Raw genomic sequence first — 19,760 nt, forward strand, 5'->3', positions numbered from 1 at the left:
GGGGAGAACCAGTGGATGTGGTATATTTGGATTTTCAAAAGGCTTTTGACAAGGTCCCACACAGGAGATTAGTGTGCAAACTTATAGCACACGGTATTGGGGGTAAGGTATTGATGTGGATAGAGAATTGGTTAGCAGACAGGAAGCAAAGAGTGGGAATAAACGGGACCTTTTCAGAATGGCAGGCAGTGACTAGTGGGGTACTGCAAGGCTCAGTGCTGGGACCCCAGTTGTTTACAATATATATTAATGACTTGGATGAGGGAATTAAATGCAGCATCTCCAAGTTTGCGGATGACACGAAGCTGGGCGGCAGTGTTAGCTGTGAGGAGGATGCTAAGAGGATGCAGGGTGACTTGGATAGGTTGGGTGAGTGGGCAAATTCATGGCAGATGCAATTTAATGTGGATAAATGTGAAGTTATCCATTCCGTTGGCAAAAATAGGAAAACAGATTATTATCTGAATGGTGGCCGATTTGGAAAAGGGGAGGTGCAACGAGACCTGGGTGTCATTATACACCAGTCATTGAAAGTGGGCATGCAGGTACAGCAGGCAGTGAAAAAGGCAAATGGTATGCTGGCATTTATAGCGAGAGGATTCGAGTACAGGAGCAGGGAGGTACTACTGCAGTTGTACAAGGCCTTGGTGAGACCACACCTGGAGTATGTGCGCAGTTTTGGTCCCCTAATCTGAGGAAAGACATCCTTGCCATAGAGGGAGTACAAAGAAGGTTCACCAGATTGATTCCTGGGATGGCAGGACTTTCATATGAAGAAAGACTGGATGAACTGGGCTTGTACTCGTTGGAACTTAGAAGATTGAGGGGGGATCTGATTGAAACGTATATAATCCTAAAGGGATTGGACAGGCTAGATGCAGGAAGATTGTTCCCGATGTTGGGGAAGTCCAGAACGAGGGGTCACAGTTTGAGGATAAAGGGGAAGCCTTTTAGGACCGAGATTAGGAAAAACTTCTTCACACAGAGAGTGGTGAATCTGTGGAATTCTCTGCCACAGGAAACAATTGAGGCCGGTTCATTGGCTATATTTAAGAGGGAGTTAGATATGGCCCTTGTGGCTACGGGGATCAGGGGGTATGGAGAGAAGGCTGGTGCAGAGTTCTGAGTTGGATGATCAGCCATGATCATAATAAATGGCGGTGCAGGCTCGAAGGGCTGAATGGCCTACTCCTGCACCTATTTTCTATGTTTCTATGTTTCTAAAAGGGCAATGTTACAATAGTCATGGGGGTTTTCAAAATGCAGGTACATTGGGAAAATCATTTTGGTGCAAGCTCCTAAGAATAGGAATTTTTAGAATGACTACAAGATGACTTTTTAGAGCATTTATGGTTGAGCCCACTAGGGATAAGGTAATTCTGGATTTGGTGTGTAATGAGCCAGATTTGATTACGGAGCTTCAGGTAATGGAACTCTTAGGAGACAGTGATCATATTATGAAGGAATTCCCTCTGCAGTTTGAGAAGGAGAAGCTAAAGTCAGATGTATCAGTATTACAGTGCAGTAAAACGAATTACAGAGACATTAAAAGGAGCTAGACAAAATTAATTGGAAGGGACACTATCAGGGATGATGGCAGAAAGGCAATGTCTGGAGTTTCAGAGAGCAAATCAGAGGCACAGGATAGATAAATTCAAAAGATGAAGCAGTATTTTAAAGAGAGAATGAGGCAACCTTGGCTATCAAGGGAAGTCAAAGACACCATAAAAGGAAAGGAGAGGGCATATAAAATAGCAAAAATTTGTGGGAATCTAGAGGATTGGAGTGCTTTTAAAAACCAAACAGGTGGACTAAACCCCAGGGTTCTGAAAGAGGTCACTGAAGAGATTGTGGAGGCATTAGTAATGATCTTTCAAGAATCACTTGGTTCTGGGCCCCATGGTTAGCTTGACCATTAGCATGATGCTCTTAGAGCAATATGTTTGAGTTCAGAGTTCAATCCCAGCATCAGTTGTAAGAAGTCTCCTCCTACAGTTTCCTTCCATAGCGTAAAGGCATGCCAGGTAGGTTAAGTGGTCATTGTAAGTTATCCCATGGTTAGGTTAGGGTTAAAATAAGGGCTTTCAAAGGTTGCTGGATGATGCGGCTCGAAGGGACCGAAGAGACTATTCCACACTGTATTTTTAAATAAATGAAATTTTAAAATGGATTAAATCCCAGGGTTCTGATAGAGGCAGCTGAAGAAATGGTGGAAGCATTAGTAATAATCTTTCAAAATCACCTTACTCTGGAATGGTTCTGGAGGACTGAAAACTTGCAAATGTCACTGCACCCTTTAAGAAGAGAGGGAGGCAGGCGAATGGAATTATAGGCCAGTTAGCCTGACTTCAGTGTCTGGGATTATTTTGGAGGCAATTGTTTAGGATGAGGTTTTGGGGTACTTGGAGACACATAATAAAATAGATCACATTTAGCATACTTTCCTTGAGGGGACATCTTGCATGACAAATCTGCTGAAATTCTTTGAAGAAGTAACAGGCAGGATAGACAATATAGAGTCAGAGGATGTTGTTTGCTTGGATTTTCAGAAGACCTTTAACAAGGTGCTGCACATGAGGCTACTTAACAAGAAAAAAGCCCATGGTATTACAGAAAAGATACTAGTATGGATAGAAGATTGGCAGACTGGCAGGATGAAATTGTGGGAATAAAGGGGGCCTTTTCTGGTTGGCTGCCGGTGACCAGAGATACTCTGCACTAGTTCAGTGTTGGGACCACTTCTTTCTACCTTAGATGTTCATGACTTAGATGATGGAATCGATGGCTTTGTGGCCAAGTTTGCAGATGATACAAAAATCAGTGGAACTGCGGGTAATATTGATGAAGCAGGGAATTTGCAGAAGGACGTAGACAGATTGGGAAAATAGGCGAAGAAGTGACAGATGGAATACAGTGCAGGGAAGTCTACGGTCATGCATTTTGCAAATAAAGGCAAATAGAAATGAGTAAATGGGGACAAAATTCATAAATCAGAGGTGCAGTGGGATTTGAGCATCCTTGTGCAGGATTCTCCAAAGGCTAACATCCTGGTGGAGTCAATGGTAAGGAAGGCAAATGCAATGTTAGCATTCATTTTGAGAGGATTAGCATATGAGGACAAGGATGTAATGTTGAGTCTTTCTAAGGCATTGGTCAGACCACACTTGGAGTATAGTGAGCAGTTTTGGACCCATATCTAAGAAACGATGTGCTGGCATTGGAGGGGGTCCAGAGGAGGTCATGAGAATGATTCTGAGAATGCAAGGATTAACATACGAGGAGCATTTGATAGCTCAGGGACTGTACTTACTGGAGTTTAGAATAATGAGTGGGGATCTCATTGAAACCTATCAAATATTGAAAGGCTAAGATAGAGTGGATGTGGAGATAATATTTCCTTAGCCAGAGGGTAGTGAATCTGTAGAATTTATTGCTCCAGCAGGCTGTGGAGGCCAAGTGATTGGGTATATTTAAAGCAGCGGTTGATAAGTTCTTGATTAGTCAGTGTATCAAAGGTTACAGAGAGAAAACTTGAGAATGGGGTTGACAGAGATAATAAATCAGCATTGATGGAACGGTAGAGCAGACTCGAAGGGCTGAATGGCCTAATGCTCTTCCTATATCTTAAGGTCTTATTGTCTTATTAGGGTGAAGCCATTATGGGGATGACATATTTTTACATGAAGAGCGAAAGGAGATTTTGCGGAGGCAGATCCTTCCCACTGTTCAATTTGTGCTCTGCAGTGCAAAGTTAGAAGCACTGGGTTTCAAAACGGAAAGTTGGTGCAAAATCACTTTATTAACTGATCATTATTTCAATCTCCATATTCTATATACTGCTGTCAGGCTGTAACTGTGCACAAGCTTAGGGACTCACCTACATGCTGGTCTCATGATGTATGTCACACATACACGTGTCCACTTTCAGCGTGTAAAAGCTCTGACCTACCCTGTCCATATATGAGATACATACATACAATAATCAGTGGATAGTAATCAAAAATGAGAAAGGTGGATTTTTTCTCTTTTTTTCTGGCATAGGTATTAGCAGGAATTGCATCAGCTTCAAAGTGCGTAGGCCTGACCCCATATGCCCGAGGTAAATGAGGTAAGCTGGCTCAGCACATTGCCCCGAATTCAAAACATTGCTGTTCAGCTAGCAATCTGGCAAAGCATTGCCAAGAAGTAAACTAACATCCAGGGTTTTGAAATCAAACATTTCTTTGTACATGAATAATCTCAGACATAAAATTAATGATTCCAGGGAAAATAATGATTTCACTCAATTATGAAGGATATTGACATTCTACAGATGTAATAGAATGAGCATCCATATTTCCTTTCTAAATACGTAGATCCACATAACACCATCTCATCTCACCCCTCATCTCATTTTGCATAATTAATTACTGTTATCCCTCAGCAGGTCCTATGCCTCCAGCAAATGGCTAAGGTTAACTTTTTAAGGAAACACATTATTACTTCTAACTTGAGTCCATTCTTCCTCAGAATTGCTCTATTTGGAAAGAATCATTTACTGCCTTCTACATCATAGTGAACCTTCCAACATTAACTTTTGAACATCTCTATTCGCACCCAAAATAATAATAAAAAACATTGAAGATCATTTAGCAAATGCATGATTAATTTGCATTGCCTATTTTTCATGCACAGATTAAACCATTAACATTTTTCAGGAGAGAAATATCTTATTAGTAGAAGTTAAGGATTCCTCTGAATAAGCAACATTCAAAAGAGAAAATGATATTTTGATGCACTTGGCATAACATCTATTACAATAGTATCAACAGATCTGTGAAACACAATCTGCAGGTGGAGCACTTCAATTTATTTTCCCAGTGTCCATAATCGTTTAATTCTGAATGTTTTAAGTCCTGACGAAGGGCCTCTGTCTGAAACATCGACTGTTTATTCATTTCCATAGATGCTGCCTGACCTACTGAGTTCCTCCAGCATTTTGTCTGTGTTACTCTGGATTTACAGCATCTGCAGAACCTCCTGTGCTTATAATTAGAAATGCTGTTGTTTTCTCATCCAAAATGTGTGATGGGTGCATGAACAATTGTTAAACAAATTGAAATATTTTAAATACAATATTGAAAAGTTTTTTTTCTGTATTTTAATGCTCCTGTCTCACAAAAATATTCTGGAATTGTTAGATTTCAATGCAAGCCTCCTTCAAATTTAAAAATTCAGAAATAAGTATCCTGATTGCAAAGTGGGTTTAGAGAGCGGGAGATCCCCAAGGGGGTATAAAGAGCTAAAGATCTTTGAAAGTTAAAAGAGAGCAAAAGATCCCTGAAAATATAAACAGTGGGGGAGATCTCTGAGTGAGTTTAAAGAACAGATAATTCTTCAGAGTATTGAGAGTAGGAAATCAGAATGAATAAAATGAGTAGATCTGTGAGACTACAAAGTATGGAGGTTATTGAAAGAATATCATGAACAGGATATCCTTGAGAGTATAAAGAAAGTGAGATCATTATGCAAATAAATGGGTGGTCTATAATATAGTATAATCACTGTATAAGAAATGTTAGGTTGCAGAATGAAACAGAATCAGAATCAGATTTAATATAACTGGCATATGTTCTTTATAGCTGCATCAATATGTTATGTCCAGGTTAGGTCCTCAGAGAAACTGACACGCAGGAACTTGAAATTGCTCACTTTCTCCACTTCTGATCCCCTTATAAGGACTGGTGTGTGTTCCCTCATCTTACCCTTTCTGAAGTCCGCCATCAGCTTTTTGGTCTTGCTAACATTGAGTGGAAGGTTGTTGCTATGACACCACTTCACTAACTGGTATGTCTCGCTCATAAATTTAAAAATGAAATAGCAGATTAAAAATTCAATTATTGAGCTGTTATGACACACACCCATCCACACCTGCATCCAAAGTTTAGAGACTCTAATTCCCTGGTGTATGGATAGCTGGCGCGTCTCCTTTAAAGATTTAGGACACTCACACTAATTGGCAATCATATTTTGGGCACCAAGGATTGAGCATTTAAGGAGCACCTGAACTGAGGTTCGATGCTCAATCGTAAGCTTACTTGTAATTTTGTCTAGTGCTAGCTTTGTGCTCAGATTCCAGATCCAGTTTGAAACCATGTCTCGATTCTAGCCTCGGATTCTCCAGCATTTGGGTCCAAGCCATCCTCGTCAAGGACTCTGGTTACAGTACAATTCAGCCAACATGGACCCAGTGGGGTATTGGAGTCTTTCGCCAGCTATGGCCAGACACAGTGAGAAAGTTTCCAGACAGAACCTAGGGAATATGATCTCCTGATTACTGAGTGTGAACTATTGCTGGGAAGAAGCCAAAGTCACCTGGGTGAGGCTTTTGGTCGCTTTGCAGAGCCAGTCCATCTCCCAAACCCAGAGAAATTCCACGGTGACCCAGGTTCTTGCCATGGCTTCCTCATCCAGTGCTCATTAGTATTTAAACTCCAGTCTTCCCAGTTCCCTTCAGAGCACAGAAAGGTGGCCTTCATCATCTCTCTTCTAACCGGAAGAGCCCTGGCCTGGGCCACCACGCATTTGGAGCACAGATCTGAGATTTTCTCAGATTCAGACGAATTCATGGACACCATGAGGAAGGTGTTCCATCACTCTGCTGGAGCCAGCCAAGCCTCAGACCATCTGATGAAAGTTCAACAGGGTAGAAGGTCAGCACTGACTATGTGATTGAATTTTGGACTTTGGCACAAGACAGTGACTGGAACGGGGAGGCCTTGATGATGCTATACCACCAAGGATTCCAAGATGAACTGAAGGATACCCTCACCTTGGGAGAACCAGCCGAGGACTTAGAGGTTCTGATCGACCAATCTATTCATCTCAATAATCATCCGGCATCATCCAGTACGTGGTATGTGGCATGCAAATGGTGGATGGGTCTCCAATCAAGTTCTAATTGTCTCAGCCAGTCATCACCCCAAAATGCTGGCCCTCCTGATTTTACCATATTGTGGCTTGTTGGTTGTTGCATTTCACTGTTATGAATGTCATTTCCACAGGAGTTATCTTTTCTCCAGTATAAATTGTTAGTTAAATATCTGCAGGCCTCAGTTCGGTATCTTTAAAATGCCATTCAGAGTCATTTTGTGAAATGATTGAAACAGCCAGGCCAACGTTCAATTCCATTTTAATAGATTTGCCGATCACTTCTGCTATAAGCTATATTCTTTGTCTATTGTTAATTTTCACATTATAAATATCAAGGCTACTCAGTCCTGTGTTACTCTCATCAGACTTTTCCTCAACAATATGCAAATTAGTGTTCTTTTTGAAACTGTAACTTAACATTTTTATCTTTTTCTCTTCCCTGTGGAGTTCATTTATTTTTGTCTGCCCAACATGCTCTTTGTATGTGTCCAACTTTGTTGCATTTTCTTTAAGTTTCGCCTTTAAACCTGCATTGGTCTGGTGTATGTGAGCGCTTGCCACAATGATAACATAGTTTGTTCAGCCAGGCAGGTTTCTGTTTAGAGGCTGCAATTTTGTTCATGCGCACTCTCATTTCTGACTGCAACTCATCTGTGTGCCTGGCTGTGGTTTCAGTTGATACAGCTATTTCAACTGTTCTTTTAAATGTGAGTGCACTTCAGTCAGGAGCCATTTCTGAATGTTTTCTTGTAAGATGCCACAAACTAAATGATATCTCAGTACATCATTAAACCCATCACTGAACTGACAATGTTCAAACAATCTCGCAATTCAGTTACGCACACTAAAATGGACTCCTCTTCCTTTTGATTTTACGTTTGTACTTATGAAACCTAAAGCATTCAGCAATCAACAATTGTTTTGGTTCTAAATGTTCCTGCATTATTTTCACAATGTTAGCAAAGCTCATTTCAGTTGGTTTGGTTGGAGCAGTCAAACTTATAAGCAAACTGTGTGCTCTTCCACCCAATGCACTCAGCAAAACCTGCACTCACTTCTCACTGGATATTTCATTTGCTTCAAAATACAACTTAGTTTGTTCCATATACAGCAACCAGGTATCATTTGTGCAATTGAACATGTCCATCTATGTGATGTAGCCAACCATTTCTGTCTTAAAATTTGTTATCTGTATCACACAGTACTCAATGTGTATTAACCCTTGCACTTGTCCATTTTATGGCTTGTATTTAACTTGATAGTCTCTGTCCCTTCTCAAAGAAGTACATGTTCTACTTTTTTTTTTAAACTCAACCATTTCTCACTGCGTATTCTTTTAACTCGAATCTCTTGCGACTCTTCAATAGGTAGATAGTTGTCTCAGGTTTATTTAAAACTTCCTCAATACCAGTGTTATGCTTTGTAACTCCAAAATGTAAAAACAATTGAAAAGAAACGTGAGCCTGGGAATACATGTCTTAGTTTTGTTTTTGCTTTATGTGAGGCAGGCACGTATGTCACAGTGGTGTGATGATGTATGCCATTCACATACTTTTACATGTAACCTGTATTTAATTATTTACACAAACAAGGATGTTTATTCAAACAATATACTTACAATATTACTCAAATATTACTGAAAATTAAATACACAACAAGGCAGAGTTGGGGGGAGGTGGCAGCAGGTGAATGATAGGTGGAGACAAACAAGAAAAAAAGAGGCAGAGGTGAAGTCAGATAGGGGAGGAGAGGGCGATGCAAGAACACAAAGTGTTGGAACTTGATATGCAGAAGGTGATCATGGGAACTATTAAGGGAGAGTTGAGAGGCAGATTGTACCTGATGAGTTGGGGCCGTGATCTAGTGGTAAAATGGAGGTATATGGCACCAGGATGGGCGGTAGGTATTTGGAACCAGAAGGGAGAAGGGATGAAATGGGTGATGGGGGTCTGGAGTGTGTCATGCAAAATGGAACAAAAATAGGATGACTCGAAGAGGATTGGAATGTGCAGGTGGGATGGTGGGCAGAAACACAAGAGATGAGGAAATTGGAAGGAAGAGGTACATGAAATTGGAAAATTGAATGTTCATACCATTGGGTTGTAGACTAGTAGAGCAGAATATGAGGTGCTCTTCTAATTTGCTACCCATCTCCTTTCCCACAGAGGGGGAGGAAAATGTTGGATCCAACTTTTTAATTCTTAGATTAGACCGCTTAATTGTTATTATCTTTGCTGTTTAACAATTAATTATCTGCTTGTATTTAAGTAGTTCTTATATTTATGGCATATGCAAGTTTAATACGTCTCTAGTGGCTTTATGAAGTATAATTCTAGAAAGCTCTGGGAGCTTCTTTACTCTGCATTGTGAATAAGTGTTTTCTCATTGGTTACCATGGTACTGTAGTACTTAAATAGTAGCTTTCTAATTGGTTAATCTTAAAATTTGAATGGAATTTTTCCTCATCTCTGTGATATAAAATAGCAAGACGCAAAGCAATGCCTTCTTTAATCTTAGCTATCCTTTCTTTATCACTGTCTGTTCAATTTTTCTTTGTTCTGTCAGCACTTACTAAAACAAGTTGGCTCTTTCCTGACTTCTCAAACAATATCAGAAACATCAGAATCCACCAGAAAGGATCCAGTTGTTTAAAGCTTTGATATAGGTTGGAAAAGGGAAAAAGGAAAAAGTTTCTACTGAGGCAGTATATGAAGCTCAGCTTTAGTTTGAAAGCAGTATCACAAGTTTAATAAATGTTGCATAATGACCTGAGCAAACTGACATAGGGCTAATAAGATTAGAGAATTCAATCTATATCTCAAAGATCAGACGGGGAAACTGGGATACAGTTTAAAGGGCATAGCACAGGTGCAAGAAATATAGAAAATGGGCATCATTTGAACTAAGATCATGAAGGAGGGTCTCAACCCGAAATACCGACTATTTATTCATTTCTGTAGATGCTGCCTGACCTGCTGAGTTGCTCTCGCATTTTGTGTGTGTCGCTCTGCATTTCCAGCATCTGCAAAATCTCATGTTTGTCACTTGAATCAGGCTGGGATCAGCGTCCTCATGAATCAAATAACTAATGCAATTTTAAATTAAATAGCAATGGCAGGAATGGAGAAATTTGAGGAGAAATTAAGGAAGTTAAATCGAAAGAACAAGGAAATAGGTCAAGGTTGCAAAATGGATGTTATCAGTCGCAGTGTGATAGGAGACGACTTTGGAAACAAACATACAGTATAACTGCAAATACAGTCAGAATGGCAAAAAATGGTAGAAAGTCAAAAGTTAAGTCAATCTGAATGCTTTCTCAGTTTGTAACAAGATGGATGAATCAGTTAATCACATATATAGAAATAAATTGGAATGATGTGACCTCCATTATAGTAATAATGCAGAGTGCACGGAGCCGGATCTGAATTTTCCAGGGCATTTGGCATCCAATCAATAACCCCAACTGTATTCCCAACGGCTACTAATGAGTTGGCAGCAGTAATTTTAAATGGTATACAGAACTACATGAAAAAACTCCTTGAAGTTACAGTACATAGAAACAGTTTAATGCAGACTGTAGGACAGTAATTTGCATGTTATTAATTTTCAGTGTTGTCGGCTTTATACATAGCAAAGTAGAGCTGCTTACATATGCAATCAAGATTCAGAAGGAAAGAATTGCATTTCAGACAATTAATCTAGTTGTGCTGAAAGCCTGTGAGTTTGAATTTATGTAATCATATTTTAATTTACAGCAATTTCTCACAAGCGAAGCCAAATTATTTAACAGGATATCGGTGGTTATCAGTAACAGTAATGTATTCCTTCCAGAATCAGGAACTTAGAATATGTTATGCTCAGTGGATGTGCTTAAATTTCACCTACAAATAAAAGTCACAGTTCTTGTCATAGAGAGGTAATTTTTACTGTGAGGGATAATATATACAACATATTTGGCACGGTCACTAATCACCTATAACTGCCAGTTCTGGATTAGCTAGGAAGGCAATAGAAGGAGAATTGATTGATATGCAGGTATTACATAAATTGTTTGGATCTTCTGGTGCCCATTTTTAGCTCATACTCTTTGGCCAATAACTAAATTTGGCCCAACATTTAGAACATTGGAAGTATATCCCCAAACACAAGCTACAGATGGTAAGAGATAAGCCAATATTTTTCTTCACAGCTGGCCAGTCCTTACAAAATAAATTCCCTGCCCAGTCCATGGTTAGTACGAATAAAGAGCCACGTATTCTGCCAGGAGAGCTGACATGTACATCTGTGATAATACTCCCTTGGTTGCCTCTATAATGAAAACAGATGCAGCCTGCTTCTCCTCTGGGGCAATTTGGAAAATAAAATGCAATCCTCCCACTATATGTGGCCAGCTTCATTTTGACAGACTGATTACTTCGCCCTTCTAATTGTCATAATTCAACAGTACTTGAATACATCTGCCTCCCTTTGCATTGATATTTCGGGGTTCTTTCTGTGGGTCATAGAGTGGAGGCCTGTTCAGTTTAATGAACCTCAGAGTAGTATATGGTGACATACATGTACTTTGATAATAAATTTGCTTTGAACTTTGTACTTAAGGATTGTTAACCAATGTTCAGCTTTTTATCCACTGGAAATGGGGTGCAATGACCATGGGTTTTATATTACAAGCAGAAAGTCAAATTTAAATATGGTGTAGTTTATCAATCTTCTTGTAACTTGAAATAACACTTTCTTTCTCCAGATGTTGAGCATTGGCAAATTTTCTTGTTTCAGTTCAGGTTTCCAGTATATACAGTTAATACTGTTTTTTTAAAAAAATAAGTGTAGTGGTCATTTAGCACAAAACATAAAGAGCTGAAGGAACTTAATCAGTTAGGTGACGTTTATGGAGAGGAATTGACAGTCGAAGTTTCAAGTTGGGACACTTCACCTGAACTGAAAGAAACAGAGGAGATAACCAGTCTAAAAAGATGGAGGGAAAGGATTGGCCAGATTCCAGCATCTACAGTCTTTTGTTTCTGCAGCTGTCATTTGGTGCCTTAATGCTTTTGCTTCCAGAATGTGCACACAAACAATAACGGAATTATTTCTTAAAGTATTTATCCGAACACATTAACAAACTTACTAGATTTCAGATTCACTCCAGCCTCTGCGTCCAACTTTGCCAGCTTCTGCTAGTAACCCAATCGCTCCACTGAACTGAACTATGACCCTGAATCATAATGAATAGTTATTCTTTAATATTCAATATTGCTTTTGGATATCGCAGCAGAATTCAAGAATGTTTGCGATCATTTTGAAAGACATATTATAATATCTATAGAGACATTTTTGCAACAAATTAATAAGCTAATCATGTTTCTTAATTAGAATTATACAGCTTGGAAACAAGCCCATCAGCCTAACTCTCAACCACGTCTACCAAGGTGCCAATTGGAGTTAACTGTAGAAACAGTGAAAACTAGGATTTAAAATCATATCAGAGGGAGGGGTTTGGAGCCACTTTATGGATGTAAAGATGCTCCAAAGAGGTTAGTTTGTGATCTTGTGCTGCAAGCCTGTTTAGCATGTCCTTAGCATCTTAGTAAATGGAGTTGAAATGCAAACTAGAAGCAGAAACTCTGAGAATCATTAAGATTTTGGTTAACTAATCAATATGGTTCCTGGTGCTTTTTTAATGAAGTTATATATCATTTGCAGCTTCCCACTGCAATTACCAAGATAAAACAGAAAACACTGCAAGTACTAAGCAGGTCAGGCTATTTCTGTGGAGGGAGATAAAAAATTAATTTGTCAGATTGATCAGAATGATCTGGGAGAGGAACAGAACTACTTCAAGATGGGCAAAGCATTCTGCTTTAGGACTGCAGCAATCAATTTATACAGCAGCAACAGGCTAACCACACCCATAAACATGCAGGTGGTCACTTGTCATCTGACTTGCTAAACAGTCTTCTTCTGAAACCTGGCTGTCTTATGGGTTGTGGTCCAAGTAGTATGTGGTTCCAGTCACTTAGCTGGTCCCAGTGACAGTAGTTATGTTTAACATAATCTGTTCTTTCTCTGTTGCTCCCCTACTCCTTCCAAGAAGGTGGGAGAGGACAAACACAAGCGATTCTGCAGATACTGGAAATCCAGAGTCCTGGTGAAGTGTGTCAGCCTGAAACATCTGCTCTGTGTAGAAGTGAATGCTCCACTCACAACCAGACAAAGCTAAGATGGTGATGAGGAATGTGCGGGACTTAATATTTACACATTGCTTTGCAGGCAAGTACTAACAGCTCTTCGACCTGAGATAGTAACCCTGTTTATCTTTCCTTGTCTGACCTGCTGCCAACATTTCCTGCTTTTATTGGAAGATTATAGCTTTTATCTCTGTTCTATTTACCCTTCAATTAGTGTTTATTCAAAGAAATGTATATTAGGATACCTTAGACCAGGTCTTCCACTGTCCTGAGATCACTGGGCTGGACCATGTTTCTTTCAGTATGGTCTCAGGCACAGTCCTCTGTAGGGACAGCAACCCCCAGCTCTTCAGTGTGGCATAAGGCACCACAGGGCCTCTCTCGGAGCGATCAGCCAGCTGCACTGATAGAACTGCTCGGACGGAGGATGAGGCCCTAACCCAAGGGTCAGCAGCTGTCAGAGCTGTCATTTACAATCAACATTTGTGAACATCTGACATTCATAAACATTGAAAACTGCTCAGAATCTGATAAAAATAGCAATAAAGTTAACATAACAGTTATTTTTTTAAAAAGTTCAAACTTTAAAAACACACACAGGCACTAGGAATAACAGAGCATTTTTAATTACATTATAGATATCAAACAAAAAAATTTACTTGCCTTTCCGCTGGCAGCTCATTTCATTACCATGTGTTGTAGTTAACCTTGGACCCGATCACTGGATGGATTTCTCTGACAGAACTAGGAATTATGAAAAGCTCTACATTGGTTTATTGAAGTCTTTGAGTCCACTAGCGCTGTGTGGGTATCTCACAGCCGATGCACCACTGGTCAGGAAGCCCAGTGACAGACTCCACTCAGGAATAGCCCTGTTATAGACAAGTCCTCAAAGAAGGGGATTTCATATGTTCCCACCATGGAACATCTATAGAGCACTGGCTAGTCAGAGATCCGAAGTGTGTGAAGACACAGCTCACTGAGATTCACTGATTGAGTACATGAGCACTGACTCACGGCAGTTTGTTGCTTTGAGACAAAATTTGAGTGATCACCATTGACAGGCAAGAACAGGTTAAAATAAGGCAGGGGAAAGCAAAGTGGAATGGCCATCATTGGAGTGTACATCGTTTGAGTAGAGATTGTAAGGCTTTAGCTCTTCGAGGCTTCAGCACGGAGAGACTTGAGCGAGAGAAAGCAAAAACTGAAGGTAGATTTTCTTCTACAGCTTATTTATTGTTTTTCCTTATTTGCTCAGTTGGAACAGTAGAGATGTCAGGCAGGATAGTGGAACGTTTCTCTTGCGGGATGCAGGAAGGCAGGGAGAACTCCAATGTCCCTGATGACTACAATTGCGAAAAATGCATCCCGCTGCAGCTTTGAACATTCTGTGTTAAGGAGTTGGAGCTGGAACTGGTTGAACTCTGGATCATTCAGGAGGTTGAGGGAGTGACAGATAGGACGTATAGAGAGATAGTTATACCAAAGGTGCAGGACATAGGAAAGTGGGTGACAGTCAGGAAGGGGAAAGGGTTAAACAGCCAGTGCAGAGTACTCCTGTGGCCATCCCCCTCAAAAACAGATAAACCACTCTGTTGGGGGAAGATGACCCAGCAGACGAAAGTCAGAGGAAGGTCTCTGGCACTGAGTCTGGCTCTGTGACTCAGGAGTGAAGGGGGGAGAAGAGGTGAGCTGTGGCAAAAGGGGATTCATTAGTTAGGGGAACAGAAAGGAGGTTCAGTGGACGAGGATGAAATTCCCGGATGGTATGTTGTCTCCCAGGTGCCAGGGTCTGAGACATCTCAGATCAAGTCCTCAGCGATCCTAAGTGGTAGGGTGAACTTGTATGTACCTGTCAGGATAAAAGGTAAAAGGTAACAACTATAGGGAACCCTGGTTCTTCAAGATATATTGAGGCACTGGTTAAGAGAAAAAAAAAGGAGTTGCATGGCAGGTATAGGTAGGTAGGAGAAATTAGGTGCTTCAAAAGTGAAATTTTGAGAGTACAAAGCTTGCATGTGCCTGTCAGAATAAAAAGTAAAGATAACAAGTGTAGAGAGCCTTGGTTTTGAAGAGATAATGAGGCCCCGGTTAAGGGGGGGGGGGTTGAGAAAAGAGGCTCATTTCAGGTGTAGGCAGATAGGAATAAATGTACTTACGGAATGTAAGAATTTCAAGACAACACTTAAAGAAATCAGAGGGCTAAAAGAAGGCATGAGGTTGCCCTGCCCGACAATGTGAAGGAAAACCTAAGGAATTCTGCAGATATATTAAGAGCAAAAGGATTGCAAGAGACATATTTGGTCCTCAGGAAGATCAGAATGGTAATCCATGTGTGGGGCCAAAAAAGATGGGGGCTATCTTAAATAATTTTTTGCATCTGTATTTACTCAGGAGATGGACACAGAGTCTATGGAAGTGAGGCAAAACAGCACAAAGTTCATGGAACTTATACAGATTATAGAGGAGGTGTTTGCTGTCTTGAGGCAAATGATAGTGGATAAATCCCCAGGTCCTGACAAGGTGTTCCTCAGACTGTGCAGGAGGCAAGTGAACAAATTGCAGGAGCCTTAGCAGAGATATTTAAATCATCCTTAGAGACAAGGGAGGTGCCAGAGGATTAGATAGCCAATGTTATTCCATTGTTTAAGAAAGGCTCTAAAAATAAACCAGGAAATTATAGGCTGGTGAACCTAACATCAGTAGTGGGAATGTTATTGGAAAGTATCCCAAGGAACCAGATATATGTGTATTTGGGTAGACATGGACTGATTCAGGATAACCAGCATGGCTTTCTGTATGGTAGTCATGTCTAACCAATCTTACAGAGTTTTTTTGATGACATTACCTGGAAAGTGGATGAAGGCAAGGCTGAGAATGGTGTCTATATGGACTTTAGTTAGGCATTTGACAAAGTCCTGCATGGGAGGTTGGTCAAGAAGGTTCAGTCGCTTGGCTTCAAGATATAGGTAGTAAATTGGATTAGACATTGGCTTTGTGGGAGCAGCCAGAGAGTGGTAGCAGATGGTTGCCTCTCTGATTGGATGCCATAAGACAAAAAGAGCAGAATTAGGCCATTCAGCCCATCGAGTCTGCTCCGCCATTCTATAACGGCTGATCTCAGATCCCATTCAACCCCACACACCTGCCTTTTTGCCATATCCTTTGATACCCTGACCGATCAGGGAACAATTAACTTCTGCCTTAAATATATGCACGGACTTGACCTCCATAGCAGTCTGTGGCAAAGCATTCCACAGATTTACTACTCTCAAGCTAAAAAAATTCTTCCTTACCTCTGTTCTAAACAGTTGTCCCTCAATTTTGAGGCTGTGCCCTCTAGTTCTGGATACTGCCACCATAGGAAATATCCTCTCCACATCCACCCTATCTACTCCTTTCAACATTTTGTAGGTTTCAATGAGATTCCCCCCACATTCTTCTAAATTCCAATGAGTATAGGCCCAAAACTGACAAACACTCCTCATATGTTAACACCTTCATTCCCAGAATCATCCCAGTGAACCTCCTCTGGACTCTCTCTAACGACAACACATCCTTTCAGAGAAATGATGCCCAAAACTATTGACAATACTCTAAATGCGGCCTGACTAGGGTCTTAAAACTAGGCCTGTGACTAGTGGAATTCCACAGGGATCAGTGCTAGGTCCATTGTTGTTTGGCATCTATATCAATGATCTGAATGATAATGTAATTACCTGGATCAGCAAATTTGCAGATGACACCAAGATTTGGGGTGTAGTGGACAGCAAGGTAGACAATCTTGGCATGCGATGGGATTTGGACCATGTGGAAAAAACGGGCTGAGAAATGGAAGAAGGTATTGAATGAAGAGAAGCGTGAGGTGTTGCACTTCTGAAGAACCAACCAGGGTAGGTCTTACACAGTGAAGGGTAGGGCACTGAGGGGTTCTGTAGAACAAAGGGATCTGGGAATACAGGTCCATAATTCATTGAAAGTGGTATCACAGCTTGATAGGGTCATAAGAAAGCCTTTGAAATGTTGGCCTTCATAAATCAAAGTATTGAGTGCAAGAGATGGGATGTTATGTTAAAGTTGTATAAGACTTTGGTGAGGCTTAATTTGGAGTATCGTGTGCAGTTTGAGTCACCTACCTACAGGGAAGATGTAAATGAGGTTAAGAGAGTACGGAGAAAATTTACAAGGATTTGCCATGTCTGGAGGAACTGAGATGTAAGGAAAGATTGAATAGATTAGGACCTTATTCCTTGAAACAGAGGATTGATGGGAGATTTGATAGAAGAATACACAATAATGAGAGGTATAGTTAGGCTAAATGCAAGCAGGCTTTTTCCACTGAGGTTGGGTGGGACTACGCAGAGAGATCATGGGTTAAGGATGATGCGTGAAAGGTTTAGGGGGAACATGAGGGGAAACATCTTCTCAATTTCAACATTTAAGAGAAGTTTGAATAGTTAAGTGGATGGTAGAGGTATGGAGAGCAATGGACCCAGTGCAGGTCAATGGGAGTAGGCGATTTAAATGGCACCGCACAGATGAGATGGGCCGAAGGGCTTGTTTCTGCACTGTACTTTTCTATAACTCTAAATGTATGTAAATGACATATGTCATCACTCCACCGTGTCATAGGCGCAGACGCCACCTAAAGTTAAAAAATGTAGTTTAGAAATGCTGCCTGGTCTGCTGCGTTCACCAGCAACTTTTATGTGTGTTGCTTAGACTTGTATTCCTGGCTCTCTTGCTTTCCTTTCAGTTAATTCTGATGTATTGGAGCTATAAAACATAACAGTGCTGACAAGGAAAGTTTTAAATTAACCCAAGACAAGTAACTACTGATTGAAGTGCCATGAGATGTTGAAATTTTTAAAAAGAGCAGTGAGAAATGCTTAAGTATAAAAGAAACAGCAATGGTGTACATGCTTCTTTGAGAACAGACAGAGACTGTTAAGTAAAAAAAAGGCTGAAACAATAATGTGCAGGTTCCTAAACAGTAACAGCTGATAATAATAAGAGCAAAGAGCAGAAATGGCTGGCAATATCAGAAAATTTGATGTGTTTAATTGCTCAATAGATAACTGGCTCATGTATACTGAGCTAACTGAGCAGCATTTTGAAGCAAATAGAATAGGCGATGAAAAGCGGGTGCTAGTTTTGCTGAGTGCATTGGATTTAAAGGCATACAGTTGGCTTAGAAACTTAACTGCTCCAACAAAACCAGCTTAAGTTAGCTTTGCTGATCTCATGAAGAAATGCAGGAACATTTAGACCTGAAACGTTTGTTGATTGAACGTCGCTTTAAATTTCATACACGGAATCAAAGGAAGGGGCTTCCATTTCAGCATATGTGGCTGAATTGAAGATATGGGCCGAGCATTGTAGTTCAGTGATGTGCTAAATGATGAACTGAAAGATCATTTAGTTTGTTGAATCTTACAAGAAAGCATTCAAAAATGTCTCTTAACTGAAAAACAATGTACATTTAAAAGAGCAGTTGAAGTAGCTGTATCAGTGGAAACAGCAAACAGAGGTGCAATTGAGTTGCAGTCAGGAATGAAAGTGAATGTAAACAAAATTGTAGCATAGCCAGGTTGAAAGAATTGTGTTACCATTGTAGAGAGTGTTCACATACACCAGGCAAATGTAGATTTAAAAGTGAAACTTGCAGAAAATGCAAGTAAATAGGACATATAGAAAGAGCATGTCAGGCAGACAAATAAATGGACTACACATGGTAGAGAAAAAGATTTTAAAAAGTCAAGTTGTCGTTTCAAAAAGAGCACTCAACCGCATGCTGTTGATGAAAAATCTGATGAGAGTGATGCAAGGCTGAGTAGCCTTGAAATTTAAAACGTGAAAACTAACTATATAAAAGCAATATAACTTACATAAGAAGTGATTGGTAACTTATTTAAAATGGAATTTGACACTGGCTCGGCTGCTTCAGTCATTCTACAAACTGAGATCGAATGGCATTTCAAAGATACTAAACTGAAGCCTGTAGATATACAGCTCAATTTATACTGGAGTAAAGATATCTCCTGTGGGAATGACATTCATAGCAATGAGAAACAACAACCAACGCACGGCATTGGGCTTGTATGTGATAGAAACAGGAGGGCCAGCATTGTGGGAGGCATGAATGGCTGAGACAACTACATTTTAATTGAAGGTCCATTCACTATTTGCACGCTACACCCCCTACAATATTGTCAACAGAAAGCGAATTAAGAAAGATACTGGATGATGCCACAGCAAACACATCAAGGGTAAAATGGCATTAAGTGAAAAGGCCACACACATGTTTTGAAGACCCCACCTGCTCCCTTATACCATCCATGATAAGGTGGCCAGCGAGCTAGATCGTATGGAGGCTGAAGGAATTCTTTCCAAGGTTGAATGGAGCACGCAGACAACACCAATGGCCCTAGTAGCCAAGAAGAATATCCTTCAACAAAGTGGACTTAGCTGAGGCCTACCTACAAATGGAGATATGTAAACAGAGAACTTTTCAGATGATGTTTTGGATGAAGAAATCAAGAGCAGAGGTCATTTTTGTAAAGGAAGCAATAGAAGGATTATTAATAAGGGATTACTCCATTGAACTAAATGCTCCTTCCCAAGAAGATAATGCACAGCCTAGAATGAAAAAAAAGAAAA

The sequence above is a fragment of the Mobula hypostoma genome, chromosome 3 (genome assembly GCF_963921235.1).
Source record: "Mobula hypostoma chromosome 3, sMobHyp1.1, whole genome shotgun sequence".
NCBI classification, from domain to species: domain Eukaryota; kingdom Metazoa; phylum Chordata; class Chondrichthyes; order Myliobatiformes; family Myliobatidae; genus Mobula; species Mobula hypostoma.